The 16,285-nt window shown below is 43.5% G+C and overlaps 1 long non-coding RNA gene across 1 annotated transcript in view; it reads right to left on the bottom strand.

The window, feature by feature from the left end:
- Positions 1 to 16,285, bottom strand: part of LOC131482624 (uncharacterized) — a 171,026-nt gene that overhangs the window by 23,804 nt on the left and 130,937 nt on the right. Inside the window, exon 2 of the long non-coding RNA XR_009247170.1 lies at positions 15,615 to 15,693. This is a non-coding gene — a long non-coding RNA (uncharacterized LOC131482624). The remainder of the gene's footprint in view (positions 1 to 15,614; positions 15,694 to 16,285) is intronic.

Below are 16,285 nucleotides of genomic sequence, written 5' to 3'. Positions count from 1 at the left end.
ATCTGAAGAATAACAAAATGTTGTGTATTTGCTTTTTTCCTTTAGGCATGTGTGCAGGAACTGGCTCCAACAGAGACATTTGGTTAAGAAATGACATGAACTAAAATAAAACAAAGCTCTTCAACAAAGAATGATCAAAGCAGATATCATGAGGAAAATTAGACAATTTCTCCTTGAGATAACTGAAAATGAAAAATGCAATATATCTCAACTAATGGGATATGGTAATAGTGATATTAGCAGTGAGGTTTATAGTGTTAAATCCATGCAAAAATATATTTCAAAACAACCACTTAATGTTATACCTAATAAGATATCAATAACTAAAACCAAATTAACACAGAAACTACCTGATCAGAGCAGAAAAGGATTCAGGGAAAAAAAAACAGGGACAATTGAATGAGTTGGTATTTTGGAAAGATCAACTAAATCCTTAGCTAAATTAAGAAGAAAGAGGGAAGATTCATGTAGTAAGAATCAAAATTGAGACATAACTGATGCCACAAAAAATAGTCACAAGAAAACTATGAAGAGACATGCCAATAAATTAGAAACACTAAAAAAGAAATGGATACATTTAGGAAAACCAATCTAGCAAGCAGTTTGACCCGGCCATCATGGACCTCTGTCGCAGATGTCATGGCCCAGTGAGAGAACGCGCTGCCTCCACATCACTGTCCCACCTGAGCCCGTGTCCCGGCTGCTCTGCCTCCAGTGTGGCTTCCTGTTCCTTGCCCGGGAAAAGCAGTGAAGAGCCCAAGTGCCTGGGCTCCTGCCCCCCTGTGGGAGCCTGCGGAGAAGAGCCTGGCTCAGGGTGCTAGCTGGCCCATCCCTCACCATTGTGCCCAGCTGGGAGTGAACTGGACAATGGAAGCTCGCTCCCCCGCTCGCTCTCTCCCTACCTCTGCAAATCTTGACTAACAAATAAAAAATTTTTAAAGTTCTCTTAGTTTTTCATAGGTAAGCAGAGACAGATAGATGAAGAACAGAGAGAGCGAGAGTGTTTGTGTACTCATCTATTGTTTTATTCCCCGGACGTCCACAGTGGCTGGGTATGGGCCAGGCTCAAGCCAGAATCCAAAAATTCAACACAGATTTCTGATGGTGGGTGGCAGAAACCTTAACACTTGAGTCACCATCACTCCTCTCAGAGATAGCACCAAAGCTTACCAAATCCTAATGGTTCTAGCAGAAAACTATGCAAAATGTTTAAAGTAGAATGAGCGGCAATCCTTGTCATTACTCTCTTGAATAGCAGTATACTTCTACGTTAATTATATTAGGCCAGTATTACCTCACTAGCAAAATCAGACAGATTCTGTAATAGAAAATCATAGACTAATATCCCTGATAAAAACAGATGTAAAAATTCTTCCCACATTAAAAAATAACATTGAGGGCCTGGCACGGTAGCCTAGTGGCTAAAGTCCGTGTCTTGAACACACCAGGATCCCATATGGTCACCGGTTCTAATCCTGGCTGCTCCACTTCCCATCCAGCTCCCTGCTTCTGGCCTGGAAAAGCAGTTGAGGACGGCCCAAAGCCTTGGGACCCTGCACCTGCTTGGGAGACCCGGAAGAAGCTCCTGGATCCTGGCTTCAGATTGGCTCAGCTCTGGCCATTGTGGTCACTTGGGGAGTGAATCATCGGGTGGACGATCTTCCTCTCTGTCTCTCCTCCTCTCTCCGTATCTGATTTTTGAATAAAAATAAATAAAGCTTAAAAAAATTGAAAGATAATACATCATGGCCTGATGGGGTTTATTCCTGTGATGCTTCAGCGGCTTGGTATGAAAGTACATGTAATACATTAGAAGAATGAAAACAGATAGCATCTCAATTGATGCAGAAAGTCATTTGCCAAAAAAACACATTTTCATATGAATATACTCAACATCAACATAATAACAGCCATCGATGAAAAGCCCACACTAATACAATACTCAGCAGTGAAAAACTCAGAGTTTTCTTTCTCTGTATAGGGACAAGGCAAAGATGCCTACTGTGGGCTGTTTCCATTCAGTATGGTACCAGATGTTCTGGTAGTGCAATTGGGCAAAATTAATAAAGGCTATTCAAGTTCAAAGTGAGGAATAATCCATCTTTGTGTGCAAGTGACATGAGTGTGTATGTCAAAAAGTTTCCTAAAAATTATCTAAGCAGATCTTTCTTCGTCTCCCCGCCCCTCCCCCCCCCCCCCAGACTCCAGCCTCTAGAGACACAGGGCAAGTGCCTTGAAACTGCCAAAACTGTGTCTGGGAGAAAGGCAAAAGGCACACTGAATACTCCCCTGTGCCTTTGCGGTCTGGCACTCAGCTGGGCGGTGCTATCCCACAGGAACCCAAGCACGCCTCTGGGCTGGGCAGTTCCCTGCTAGCGCCGGGGTGGTCGGTCCCCTGCAAGTGCTGGGGTGGGCGGGCCTGCGCAGGAGGCGTTTCCAGAGAGCACCTGGAACACCCCACGCCCTATAGTCCCTTGCTCCGAGCCCTGTGATCCAGTGCACAGGGGGCGCGCACAGAGAGTGCCTTCACTCCCCCACGCCCTGTGGTAGCATACCTGTAGGGGACGAGCTAAGAGTGCGCTTTGAATCCTCTGGGCCCTGGAAGTGGCGCCCTGAGGTCCAGTGTTCTGGAGACGCACCAAAAGTGCCTTGAAAATTCCCACACCCTGCTACTCCACGCCTGCAGACTCCGATCTCTACAGGATAGTGCTTGGAGACCCCTCAGCACACTGGTGCCTAGGTCTCTCAAAAAAGAAACACTAACACAATGGGAAGAAATACCAGAAAAGGTAATGATCCAGATGAGAGTGCCAACACCCTACCAATAAAGGATCGAAAGCCAATGTCTATTTCGGAGATGCGAGATGAAGACATAGAAGATCTACCAGACAAGGAATTCAAAAAAATAATGTTAAAATATGTCAGAGACAATGAGAAGAATTGGGAGGACTTCAAGGAATTCAAGAACCACATAGCCTCAGAAATACAACAAATGAAAAGTAAAATCCTTGACTTAGAGCACAAAATTGAGAGCCTAACCAACAGAACAAATACAGCAGAAGAGAGGATCTCTGAAACGGAAGACACACAAAACGAACACACCCAGTTCATTAAACAGCTGGAGACAAGTCTGAACAAAGCCAATAAGACCATACAAGAAATGAAAGACAACCTCAGAAAATCAAATATTAGGATTATTGGCCTTCCTGAAGGAGCGGAAAAAGAATCAGGAATGCAAATGGTGCTCGACGAAATTATACAGGAAAACTTTCAAAACACTTGGAACATGAATCCAGCTCAAATCCAGGACGGTCAGAGGACTCCCAGCAGATATGACCCAAAGCGATCTTCACCCAGACATATGGTGCTCAAGTTCCACTCCAACGAAGACAAGGAAAGAATCCTGAGACAAGTACGAAGCAGAGAAAAGATCACATACCGGGGAAAACCAATCAGGATCACGGCTGACTTTTCTGAAGAGACCTTACAAGCAAGAAGAGAATGGACAAAGATCTTCCAAATCCTGAATCAGAACAACTGTCAACCAAGACTATTGTACCCAGCAAAGATCTCATTCGTATTTGAGAACGAAATCAAATACTTCCACAGCAAAGAGAAATTAGAAGAATATGCCAGCACAAAACCAGCTCTACAAAATCTCCTTAGAAATGCACTAATTCCAGAAAAAAAGGAGGTGAATCATAAGCAAAGATGGCAAACAGGAAGGTCTCCCCACTAAAGTCCACACAAGGAAGGGCAATAACACAGATATCAACACCCACAAAAACAAGTATGACAGGGCAAAATCACAACCTCTCAATTTTAACTCTCAACACAGATGGCCTGAACTCACCAGTCAAAAGGCATAGATTAACAGAATGGATTATCAAACAGCACCCAACTATCTGTTGCCTACAAGAGACACATCTAACCAGAAGAGATTCGAAGAAGCTGAAAGTGAAAGGTTGGAAACAGATATTTCATGCCAATGGACGAGAAAAAAAGGCTGGGGTAGCTGTCTTAATTTCAGATGATGTGGACTTCAATCTGACACACATCAAAAAGGACAGGGAAGGACATTATATATTGGTGAAGGGACTGATCCATCAGGAAGTAATTACCACTGTGAACATATATGCACCAAATTCAAACGCACCTAGCTACGTGAAGCAATTACTCACGGACTTAAGGGGAGACATAGATATGCACACAATAATAGTGGGTGATCTTAACACCCCACTAACAACTATAGACAGATCAACAAAACAAAAACTCAACAAAGAAACAACAGAACTCATACAAACAATAGAACAACTGGACTTGGTTGACATTTATAGAATTTTTTACCCTAAGGCCACAGATTATACATTTTTTTCAGCAGTGCATGGCACCTTCTCCAGGATCGACCACATGATAGGACACAAAGCAAACCTAAATAACTTCAAAAAGATAGGAATCATACCATGTACCCTCTCAGACCACCACGGAATGAAGCTGGAAATCAGCAATTCAAAATGCCCCAGGAAATACAGAAACTCTTGGAGGCTGAACAATATGCTACTAAATGAACAATGGATCAGAGAAGAAATTAAAGATGAGATCAAAAAATTTATGGAAACCAATGAAAACTCTGACACAACATTCCAAAATTTGTGGGACACTGCCAAAGCAGTGCTACGGGGTAAACTCATCGCAATTGGAGCTCATGTCAAGGCCCAAGAGAGGCGCCAAATACAGGAACTAAACACACACCTCCAGGAACTGGAAAAACAACAGCAGAAGAGCCCCACACACAACAGGAAACAAGAAATCATCAAAACAAGGGAGGAAATCAACCAGATAGAAATAAAAAAAACCATACACAAAATCAATGAATCAAAAAGCTGGTTTTTTGAGAAGATAAACAAGATAGACACTCCACTGGCCCGACTGACAAAGAAAAAACAAGAGAAGGCAAGAATTACCAGCATCAAAGATGAAAAAGGCAACATAACAACAGACACCGCATCCATTAAGGCCATAATTAGAAATTACTACAAAGCACTGTACTCCAACAAATCAGAAGATCACCAAGAAATGGAAAAGTTCTTAGACTTCTACCACTTGCCAAAACTTAGCCCAGAGGCAACAAACGACCTGAACAAACCCATAACTGAAGTAGAGATTGAATCAGTGATTAAAGACCTCCCAACAAGGAAAAGCCCAGGCCCAGACGGCTTCACTCCAGAATTCTACAAAACATTCCGAACAGAGCTGACCCCAATCCTCTACAAACTCTTCAAAACAATAGAAAAAGAGGCAACCCTTCCAAACTCATTCTATGAAGCCAACATTACCTTAATCCCAAAACCAGACAGAGAACTAACAGAGAAGGAAAACTACAGACCTATCTCTTTGATGAACATTGATGCTAAGATTCTCAACAAAATCCTAGCCAACAGAATTCAAAAACATATCAGACAGATCATTCATCCAGATCAAGTAGGATTCGTCCCTGGAATGCAGGGATGGTTCAACATTCGAAAATCTATAAATGTGATACACCACATCCAAAAACTGAAAAACAAGAATCACATGATAGTATCAATAGATGCAGAAAAAGCTTTCGACAAAATCCAACATCACTTCCTACTAAAAACCCTAACCAAGGTAGGCATAGATGGAAAAATCCACAACATAATTAAAGCCATATATGAAAAACCCAACGCCAGCATCATACTGAATGGAGAAAAGCTGGAACCCTTCCCACTGAGATCTGGAACAAGACAGGGATGTCCACTTTCTCCACTACTATTCAACATAGTCCTAGAGGTACTCGCTGAGGCCATAAGACAAGAAAAAGAAATCAGAGGAATCCAAATGGGAAACGAAGAAGTCAAGCTCTCACTCTACGCAGATGATATGATTCTTTATGTAGAAGAGCCAAGAGACTCAATACAGAGACTGCTAGAACTTGTACGAGAGTTTGGTAGAGTGGCAGGGTACAAAATTAATGAACAAAAATCAACAGCCATAGTGTATGCGAACAGCCCCAAGATGGAAAAAGACTTAACCAGCAAGATACCATTCAAAATAACAGAGAAAAGTATGAAATATCTGGGAATAAATCTAACCAAAAATGTAGAAGACTTATTTGAAGAAAACTACAAACTGCTTAAAAAAGAAATTGAACAAGACCTCAAAAGATGGAGTAACATCCCATGCTCCTGGATAGGTAAAATCAATATCATTAAAATGTCTATACTGCCAAAAGCAATATATACATTCAACGCAATCCCAATCAAATTGCCCAAAACATTCTTCATGGAACTGGAAACAATGATCCAAAGGTTCATCTGGAAGCACAAAAAACCACGGATAGCTAGAACTATCCTGAAGAACAGGAAGTTAGCAGGGGGAATCACAGTTCCGGACCTCTGGACATACTATAGGGCAGTGGTTATCAAAACAGCGTGGTACTGGCACAAAGATAGAGAGGAAGATCAATGGAGCAGAATAGAAACGCCAGAAGGAAACCCACACAGATACAGCCAAATAATCTTTGACAAAAAGACAAACGACAACCCAGGTAAATGGGAAGGTCTGTTCAATAAATGCTGTTGGGACAACTGGTTGATAGCCTGCAGAAACAAAAAAATAGATCCACATCTCTCACCATACACTAAGATCAGATCTAAATGGATAACAGATCTAAACCTACATCCAGAAACCTTCAAACTTTTGGAAGAAAATGTTGGAAACACACTGGAACACTTAGGGGTAGGCCCTCACTTCCTAAAAAAGACTCCAGATGCAGTAGAAATCAAGACCAAAATAAACAATTGGGACCTCATCAAACTAAGAAGCTTCTGTACAGCTAGAGAAACAATCAACAAAGTAAAAAGGCAACCCACAGAATGGGAGAAGATCTTCGCACACGACATAGGTGATAGAGGGCTAATATCCAAAATATACAAAGAGCTACAAAACAACCAAAATGTCAAAACAAGCAACCCACTCAAGAAATGGGCACGGGAAATGGGCAGACACTTCACAAAGGAACAAACCCAAATGGCAAATAAACATATGAAAAAATGCTCAAGTTCCCTGGCAATAAGGGAAATCCAAATTAAAACATCAATGAGGTACCACCTAACGCCAGTAAGACTGGCCCACATGAATAAAAGCACCAACGACACTTGTTGGCGAGGTTGCGGGGAAAAGGGAACCCTACTCCATTGCTGGTGGGGCTGCAGGCTGGTACAGCCTCTATGGAAATCAGTATGGAGAATATTCAAACAACTCAAATTCAACATACCGTATGATCCAGCAATAGCACTCCTAGGAATATATCCAGAACACTTGTTTTATGAGAAACCAACATGCACTCCTATGTTCATAGCAGCACAATCAGTAATTGCAAAAACATGGAAACAACCAAAATGCCCATCAACAGAGGATTGGATAAGAAAGCTATGGTTCATCTACTCCATGGAATACTACTCAGCTATTAAAAAAAACAAAATGCAGTTCTTTGTGGCCAAATGGGCCAAACTGGAAACCATAATGCTAAGGGAAATGAGCCAATCCCAAAAGGTTAAATACCACATTTTTGCCTTAATTTAAGATGATATGATGTTATGTATAGCATGTTATGTTTTGAATGTTATATGTTGTGTATAAACTAAAATTGAAGTATAGGTGAGGTGGTCACAGAAGGTGGCTGGGAACCCGCATTTACTTTTAACATATTGGTTACTCGTTACTATGTCAATTAATTCCATAATGATGTAAATTTTTGCTGATGGTATGTTGGAGCTTTCAATTGACTGGGATGATACTCTGCTGGCTCTGTCATCAGACCAGAGAGGATATACCTAAGAAGCCGTTGAACTTGACGGGACAATAAGATGCTGGACTCTATGTTTGGTGTATGCTTGCAATGGGGGAATCTCAACTGAACTTGAGCTGTGGTTATGCAACAAGGTGGAGGAATCCACCATGGTGGGAGGGTTTGGGGAGGGGTGGGGAGAACCCAAGTATCTATGTAACTGTGTCACATAATACAATGTAATTACTGAAGTTAAATAATAAATAATTAAAAAAAAAAGAATACACAAATTTCATAAAGTTGCAAAGTTATCAAATCAATATGCAAATATGCTAATGAAAAAATGAAAAGCCAATTAATAAAACAATCCTATTAGCAATAGGATTGTTTAAAAAAATAAAAAATATTTAGGAACAAATTTAATCAAGTAGGCAACAATAAAAATATGGCATTATCACTAAAAATTAACGAATACCCAAAGAGAGTGGTGCTTTATGTTCATAAATTAGAGTACTTATTTTTTAAAATGCTTATGCTACACAAAGTGGCCTATAAATTTAAGCATCCTTCTTAAAACCCTCATGCCCTCCTATCCCTTAAGAAATCCAACACTGTAAAATTTGTGTATACTCTCAAAGTACCAGAGCAGTAAAAAACAACCACAAGAAAGGTAAAATCTTCAGCACCTCTTGGATTTCAGAACATATCACAAAGCTACAGTCACCAAAACATGGTATTGCCAGCCTAACAGCATATAAATCAGTGGAACAAACTGAGATCTCAGAATAAACACGTATGTTTATAGTTAAGTCATCTGCAAGAGAGAACCCAAGGGGAAAGATAGTATCTGCAACAGTGTTGGGAGAACTAGATATCCGTGAGGGAAATATAAACATGACCCCTGCCAAACAACATATGCAAAACTTTACTCAAAATGAATTAAAGACTTAAACGTAAGGCCTGAAACTTCATGAATAGAACAAAGGAAAATCTTCATGGCACTGGGCTCCACAACGATTTCTTGGATAGCAAACAAAGTATGATCAACAAAGGCAGAAATAGACAAAGGGACCACACCCAACCACTAAATATCTGTGCAACAAAGGAAAACAATCGAGTGAAAAGGTAATTAGGGAGTGGGAAAATAGGTTTTCAGATCATATAAGATATGTTAACACAAAGACTATATAAGAAATTCTTAAAATCCTACAACAAATAGCATAGTTAAAATGTAGGCAAAGAGATCCGAGCCTCCTCAGAGGCTCAGACAGCACAGTGGAGAGCAGAACCAGCTTCACACGAAGGGTATGGCAGTCCATCAGAATCTGCAGAGGACACCTGGCGCCACAACAGAGGACAGAACAAACCAACTACCCCAGTCATATGCTGGCAGTGAAAAACTGAGCCAACGGAGACTCCAAGGTGGACTATGTCAATCAGTGGATTCTGCATTGACTTCATCTGCTTGGAATGGTGAGATTGGCAGCAATTCAGAACTGTTGAACTATCAAAACCACTTGAGCAAGACCCTCAGAGCATGCCCCACATCGGGGACCTGGGATGGGTGGAAGGCTGGGTGGGGCTTCTCCTTTATCTCCCCCTTACCCCAGATACAGAAACAAAAATGTGGAAACAATGGTATTACCCACTTTCCTGCAGCCCTTGAACCTTTGTGCCGTAATTATGTAAAGATTGTCAAAAACAACAACAACAACAACAACCATGGGCAAAGGCTTTGAACATAGATCTCTCCAAAGAGCATATGCTAATAACAGTACGTGAAAAGGTTACCAAAAATCACTAAACTGTAAATCAAAAACTCAGTGACATTAGTCACACGTTGTAGGATGGCCACCATTAAAACATAACAAATCCCCCAGAATGACAAGTGTTCATGAGGATGAAAATGATCCAATTACTATCACAAGCAATTTCCTCAAAAGGTTTAAACACAAATGATTGCATTTGATATAGCAATTCTGCTTCCAGACATCCATTCAGAAGAAATGAAATTGGGAGATACGGGAGCTGTTTACCTACTCCTGTTCACTGCAACACATTCTCAACAGCCAGCAGGTGGAAGCCATGTAAGTATCTACCGACGGATGGAAGAATGGATAAAGAGAAGATGATGCAAACAGTGGAACACTCTTCAGCCTCAAAAAGAAGGAAATCCTGTCACCTGGCATAGCCCAGAGCAGGAAGGAACCTGGAAGACCCCATGGCAAGCGAGACAAGCCAGTCACAAAAACAAACGCAAAAACACAAATGCTGTTTGAGTCCACTCACATCATCTATCTAAACAGGCAAGGGCTCGTATCGTGATGCTGCAGGGTAAGCTGCTGCCTACTATGCTGGCATCCCAAACTGGAGCACTGCTTCAAGTCCTGGTAGCTTCTTGTTCAGGCACCACGGATCGCAGCAAAGGATGGTGCAACTATTTTAGATTCCTGCCTCACACAGAGGAGACGGAGTTCCAGGCTTCAGCCTAGCTTCAACTAAGCCCAGCCACACCCACTGCGTTCCCTTGGAGAGCTGAACTGGTAGATGCAAAAGTTCTCCTCCACAGCCTTCTCCATTGTTTTAACTTTCAAATAAATATTTTCAGAAAAAATAAAGCAGTGAAATGGGAAATGGAATGGTGGTGTCAGGGTTTGGGCATCTCCCAAGAGGGAGCTGCAGTTAAACTCAGTGACAGATGCGCAGGACGGTTTGCATGGTCATGTGCTCCACTCTGCTCCACGTGTATAGGACATTTCTAGCAAAAAGTACTTCTGCTATTTATGTTTGGATAGCTTATTCGCTATGGCTTCTTAGCAATAGTATTTTCCTGATCTTACTAACAACCAGGCTCCTGGAACTCATGCAGCTGGATGTGTGGGGTGTGCAGGAGTGTGTGCCTTTGTATGTGGGTTGAAGAAGTTAAGCTAATGCCACCTCAAGATATGCCACTCTGGCATATTAACTAGTTTGACTTGTAGATACCTGAAATACACAAGGTGCAAACAACTCACTGTGACCTTCCTTCTATTTCTAAAAACCCAAGGGATGGAATTCTTATATGAAAATATCCTTTCCAGGTTGTGATGGCCTAGCTGCTAAAGTCCTCTCTTTGAACACACCAGGATCCCATATGGTCACTGGTTCTAATCCCAGCAGACCCGCTTCCCATCTAGCTCCCTGCTTGTGGCCTGGGAAAGCAGTCGAGGACGGCCCAAAGCCTTGGGACCCTGCACCAGCTTGGGAGACCCGGAAGAAGCTCCTGGCTCCTGGCTTCGGATTGGCTCAGCTCTGGCCATTGTGGTCACTTGGGGAGTGAATCACTGGATGGAAGATCTTCCTCTCTGTCTCTCCTCCTCTCTGTATATCTGACTTTTCAATAAAAGTAAATAAATCTTTTTTTTTTTTCATTACAAAGTCAGATATACTGAGAGGAGGAGAGATAGAGAGGAAATGGAGCTGCCGGTATCAGAACCAGCGGCCATATGGGATCAAGGCGAGGACCTTAGCCACTAGGCCACGCCGCCGAGCCCAAAAGTAAATAAATCTTTAAAAAATTGGGCCCGGCGGCGTGGCCTAGCAGCTAAAGTCCTCGCCTTGAACACCCCGGGATCCCATATGGGTGCCGGTTCTAATCCCGGCAGCTCCACTTCTGATCCAGCTCCCTGCTTGTGGCCTGGGAAAGCAGTCAAGGACGGCCCAATGCATTGGGACCCTGCACCCGCGTGGGAGACCTGGAAGAGGTTCCTGGTTCCTGGCTTCGGATCGGCGCGCACCGGCCCGTTGCGGCTCACTTGGGGAGTGAAACATCGGACGGAAGATCTTCCTCTCTGTCTCTCCTCCTCTGTATATCTGACTTTGTAATAAAATGAATAAATCTTTAAAAAAAATCTTTAAAAAATTATTTCCATATTGCAAAGAAAGTTGCATTCTTCCCTAGGAAGTGGAATAGAGACTGAGGAAAGTATACTGTATTAGCAGACCTTGTTCAAACTTAACCTCATAATCCCAGTTGGTGCTTCACTCAAGCAGTGACCCTCACCCAACCCTCCCCACACTGCCACTTCGCTGAGCCAGTGTATTCTTCCAGCTCTCAAAGTACTCAACTGTAAAGGCATCTTTTTTTTTTGGAAGGCTCCTTTATCACATGAAATTTGCATTTGAAATTTTATACACGTCTTTCCTGTTGACCTCTCTGATGTCAGTGTGGTTCTCAGGCCTAGCCTTCAAACCCAAGGAGAGTAGAAGTAATATTTTGCCTCATCTACCTTGTATGTCTTTGTGTGTATGAACTGTCCCTTCTGGGAGCTATAACTGAAAACAATTTGTCCATTTGCACGTGTCAGGTATCAAGTGCCTTCCTGCATATCGTCTTCTAGCAGACTAACAGCAACAAGGAAGTGCCCCTGCTTTTTTTTTGTATTCTTCGTGCTTCCTGCTGTTGCATTCATGGAGAAGGCTTGGCTGGGAGGTACAGAGCAGCCTCTATCAAGTGCGGGCAATGCCCTTCCCATGCACGCGCAGGTTCACAGGCTCTACTCTCAGGTGGAGCTCCAAAGGGAAGGGCAAATGGTGTCATTCCTACGGAGAGAGGCACTGGGTTGTAGGGCACACACAGGACCCATACAATATGGGCTTAAACCCTGCCCATGCAGCGACACCCAATATGAACTAAACACCAAGAAAGGCTGTGGGTTTTGTTGTTGTTGTTTGTATGACCCTGGGGATTATGTAAATAAAAATACAGAAAATTAACTCAGTGGATAGGTTATGAACATGTCCTTTCTCATTTGGCATCTAGTGTGCTTCCCAACTCAGCAGCAGGACCCCTTTTCACCTGAGGTCTTCTCCCGGTGACTGGGATCCTACAAGTGTCACTCAGAACACAAGAAAACTAAATATCTGCTTGTTTCATGTCCAAGGTCAGAGAAGGAAGCACACAGCTGTCTCAGGGGACCACTCACACCTCCAAATCCTGCCAGGATTGCTGCAATTTCATTTATCTACTCAAGTGTTTTTAGTTTTATTTGCTTAGACCTGTTGCTTATTCTCATTCTTTGAAAAGCCAGAGAGGGAGGAAGGGAGAGAAGGACAGACAGACACAGAATGAATATGAATGCCTGAGTCAGCAGAAGCCACACCAGGCCAGGCTCCAGCCAAGAACTGGAAATTCAGCCAAGACCCAACTTGTGCCTCCAAGAATGCATGTTAGCGGGAATGTGGAATTCGGAATAGACCTGAGATTTGAACCCACGTACCCATTCGTCATTAAGTTATCTCAGGGGACTCAGCGGCTGTACCAAATATTTACTCATGTTTTGAATTGATCTGCCTGTCCATCTGAAAGGAATGCAGCTCTTGTCTCCTGGTTTACTCCTCAAATGCCAGCAACAGCTACAGTTGAACTGGCATAGGAGCCAAGAATGGCAAACTGCCAGTGTTGTATCCCACATTGGGTGGTAAGAACCTAATTGCTAGAGCCACTGCCTCTCGTGGTCTGCATTAGGAGGAAACTGGATTTAGCAAACACAGGTAGCTATCCAACCTAGGTTCTCTGCCTGAAGCTATAGAGCCATACCTGACATCTTAGCTACTAGGGAAAATGCCCACCAAAACGTGACAGTTCCTAAATTTAATGTCTATTTCTAACCCTGTGGACATTTTGTTCATATTGTAACTATAGCTTCGTAGGCTGCTGCCAATGTTGTCACCAGCAATTGGCCCTAGAGCCAGTACACCCTTGGGTTCACGCTGCATGTCCTGTCTACACAGCCACTGTGAACACCACCCCTGCCCCCATGCCACAGCCCTGTGCACACACTCCTACCTGTTAGACAACTCTGTCATTAGAATCAGGAATTTCACAGGGGTGACACCATAGCATAAAGCCAAGCACAGGACTCAGTCTTGGGGATGGGAGGATTCTGAGACAGGCCTTGTGTGGCTACGCCTGATGCAGGTCCAGGGTCTTGGCTGACGTGGTAGGACTGCACGTGTGCAGTGTGCATCAATGTCCGGCTGCAAACCTGGCATACAGTACTGCCACGGCTGTCGCGGCTTCGGTCAGTTCCTAGGGGAACAGGCCTCTTGCCACCGGATGTCAGAAAGTGAGTCTTGCCAACGTGGAAGCCTTCCCCAAGTGACCGTAGTCCCCCTAGTGAGACTCAGACCACACACCAGGAAGGCTGCTGGACTCATAGTCTGCCAGTACTGGGGTCCCTTCCACTTTGTGGGCTCTTGGGCTACCTGAAGGGCAGACATTATCACCCTTCCCCCAGCTGCCCTCACTGCTGGGTATCTGTGAGGTCCTATGTGTCCTGGGGTCCAGTCTCTTTCCCTCAGAGACAACTGTCTCTTTCCTTTAATCTCACATATTTCATAAGCTCAGCCTTCCCAGAAACAAAACTCCACACCTGGAGTGCCTCTGTTTTCTGTTGAGTGACAGAGGGTGGTTATATACTCCAGTGGGCTAACTACCAAGGGAAAACCCACATTGAAACTTATCCAGTCCATTCAGCTAATACACCTGCACAGCACCATGTCTCAGGCCGTTTCTAGTTGCTAGGAATAAAGCAATAAACAAAACCATGGCCCCACCCTTACTCAGACAAAGCTCTACCAGGGATCAAGTTATGCTTGGCAGGAAGCTATCATCTGTTAAAACTAGTCCATCTTGTGTTAAGGCTGACAGTGAGCTGAGCGTCCAGGTGGTGAGGGACAAAGCCTCATGGGTGAACACTTGGACAGGGACAAAGTCTTCTGTGGCTGTGGTAGGAGCAAGCTTATTATGCCAGAGGCCAGGTTAGGTGCCCAGCAGGACAGAGTGGAGACCCTGGGGCTGGGAGGGCAGAGCTATTTCCTTTGCTGTTGATTCAGTTTGCAGGTTGGGGCAGAGGAATGAGCAGGCCAGACTCTGCTGTGAAGACTATGAGTGGCCATGCCAGGAACGGACCAGTGAAGGGCCACTTAATTCCACTGTGCTGGGGCAAGTTGCCCTCTGGGAGCTTTTCTGGGTTTATTTGGGTCAGGTGGGAATACTGGTTCTGAGAGGCTACTGGGCAGTGGGATAGTGAACCTCCTAGCCTATTTCTTTGGGGGACCTTTCACTCTTAAAGAGTCCCCTCAAACTGCACAGAAATCCTAAGAATAGCAAGAAGTGCAGGGAGCTATCCATGAATCACTCCACTATTATTGTAAGTCAATTCATTATTGGATGTGGGAACAACAGTGCCAGAACACTGCTTGCAACAGTGACAAACCCCCTTTCAAGGCAAGTCAAGCATCAGGGAAGTTCCCCTGCATGGGGATGGGAGTTGATTGGGACCTTGCATGGCTGGATGCCAATTGCTTTATACACTGTAATGAGGCTTAGCAAGGCCTGTTGGCCTGACCTTGGTCATGGAGTCTCACAACCCCTGCCCTACTCAGCTCTGGCCAAGATGAAATTTGTCAGTGTACCTCCCCCTGCTTACGTCTGACTTTATTGGGGAGAAATTGTTTGTGATTCGAGAACAACCATGGACGGATGGCTATTTGGGAAAGGTCGATGATGTTTCAATTTTTCTTTTGAAACTAAGATGAACAGACTTAAGGAATGTGAACTCAATGTGAGCAAACATCATCACACAACCACACAATCATGCTTAATCACAGCACTTGCTGACATGTACATAACTATGCCGCGTCTCTCCCTTCCTGTGAGTATACCCAAAGCCTTACATTCAGACAATGCAATACTAAAACCAGCTTCCCTGGTGCCACCCCTTTAAGGATCCCACCGCAACAGTGTGCATGAGCCACTCACCGATTCGGACGCGTGGATTTCAGCCTTCACTGTGGTTCTTTCTTCCTGCACACATCTTCCCACCGCATTTTCCATTTAACTGGGGACAGAAGAAGCAAGACAGAGACCAGAACTGTCAGACCTTTGGAGGGGGCAATGTTTGTACAGCTATTTCAAGAAAGAAAAGGAACCAAAACCATCCTAAGTCTTAATCCTACTATCATTTCAGATTTTGTAGGGTTTTTCTTTTTTTTTTTTTTTGGCCCACTGGGTTGCTTTGCAAGCTTGCATTGTGGAAGAAAAATAGAATGTCAATACACTCAACTTTGAACATCTATTCAATGAGTTATTTCCTAGTAGGAGCGAAAAAAAATTGAAGCAGCCTAGGCAGTCTAGAGGGAAACCGTGTAAATGACTTGTAACTAAGAGGATATGACCCTCTGCATAATTCATAATCATTAGTCCAAGTGACACTTCTGCAGTCACTCTGCCAGTGCACTCTAATGTGGTGGCGCAGAAACCCACACAGGCCACATAGGGTCAGTTCTCTGTGATCAGATTGCCCTGGACAGCGACTCCCTGGAAGGCTATATTTGGGCTGCAGGATTTTTTTTTTTTAACGAAAAATGCTGGCTCAGCTTCATCATGTGTGCAATTTAAGGGTTGCTCAAGTGATTCTTTAAAACTACATA

Source organism: Ochotona princeps, chromosome 19, assembly GCF_030435755.1.
Source record: "Ochotona princeps isolate mOchPri1 chromosome 19, mOchPri1.hap1, whole genome shotgun sequence".
NCBI lineage: Eukaryota > Metazoa > Chordata > Mammalia > Lagomorpha > Ochotonidae > Ochotona > Ochotona princeps.
The sequence above is the reverse complement of the archived record's forward strand: the minus strand, read 5'-3'. Positions and strand labels throughout refer to the sequence as shown.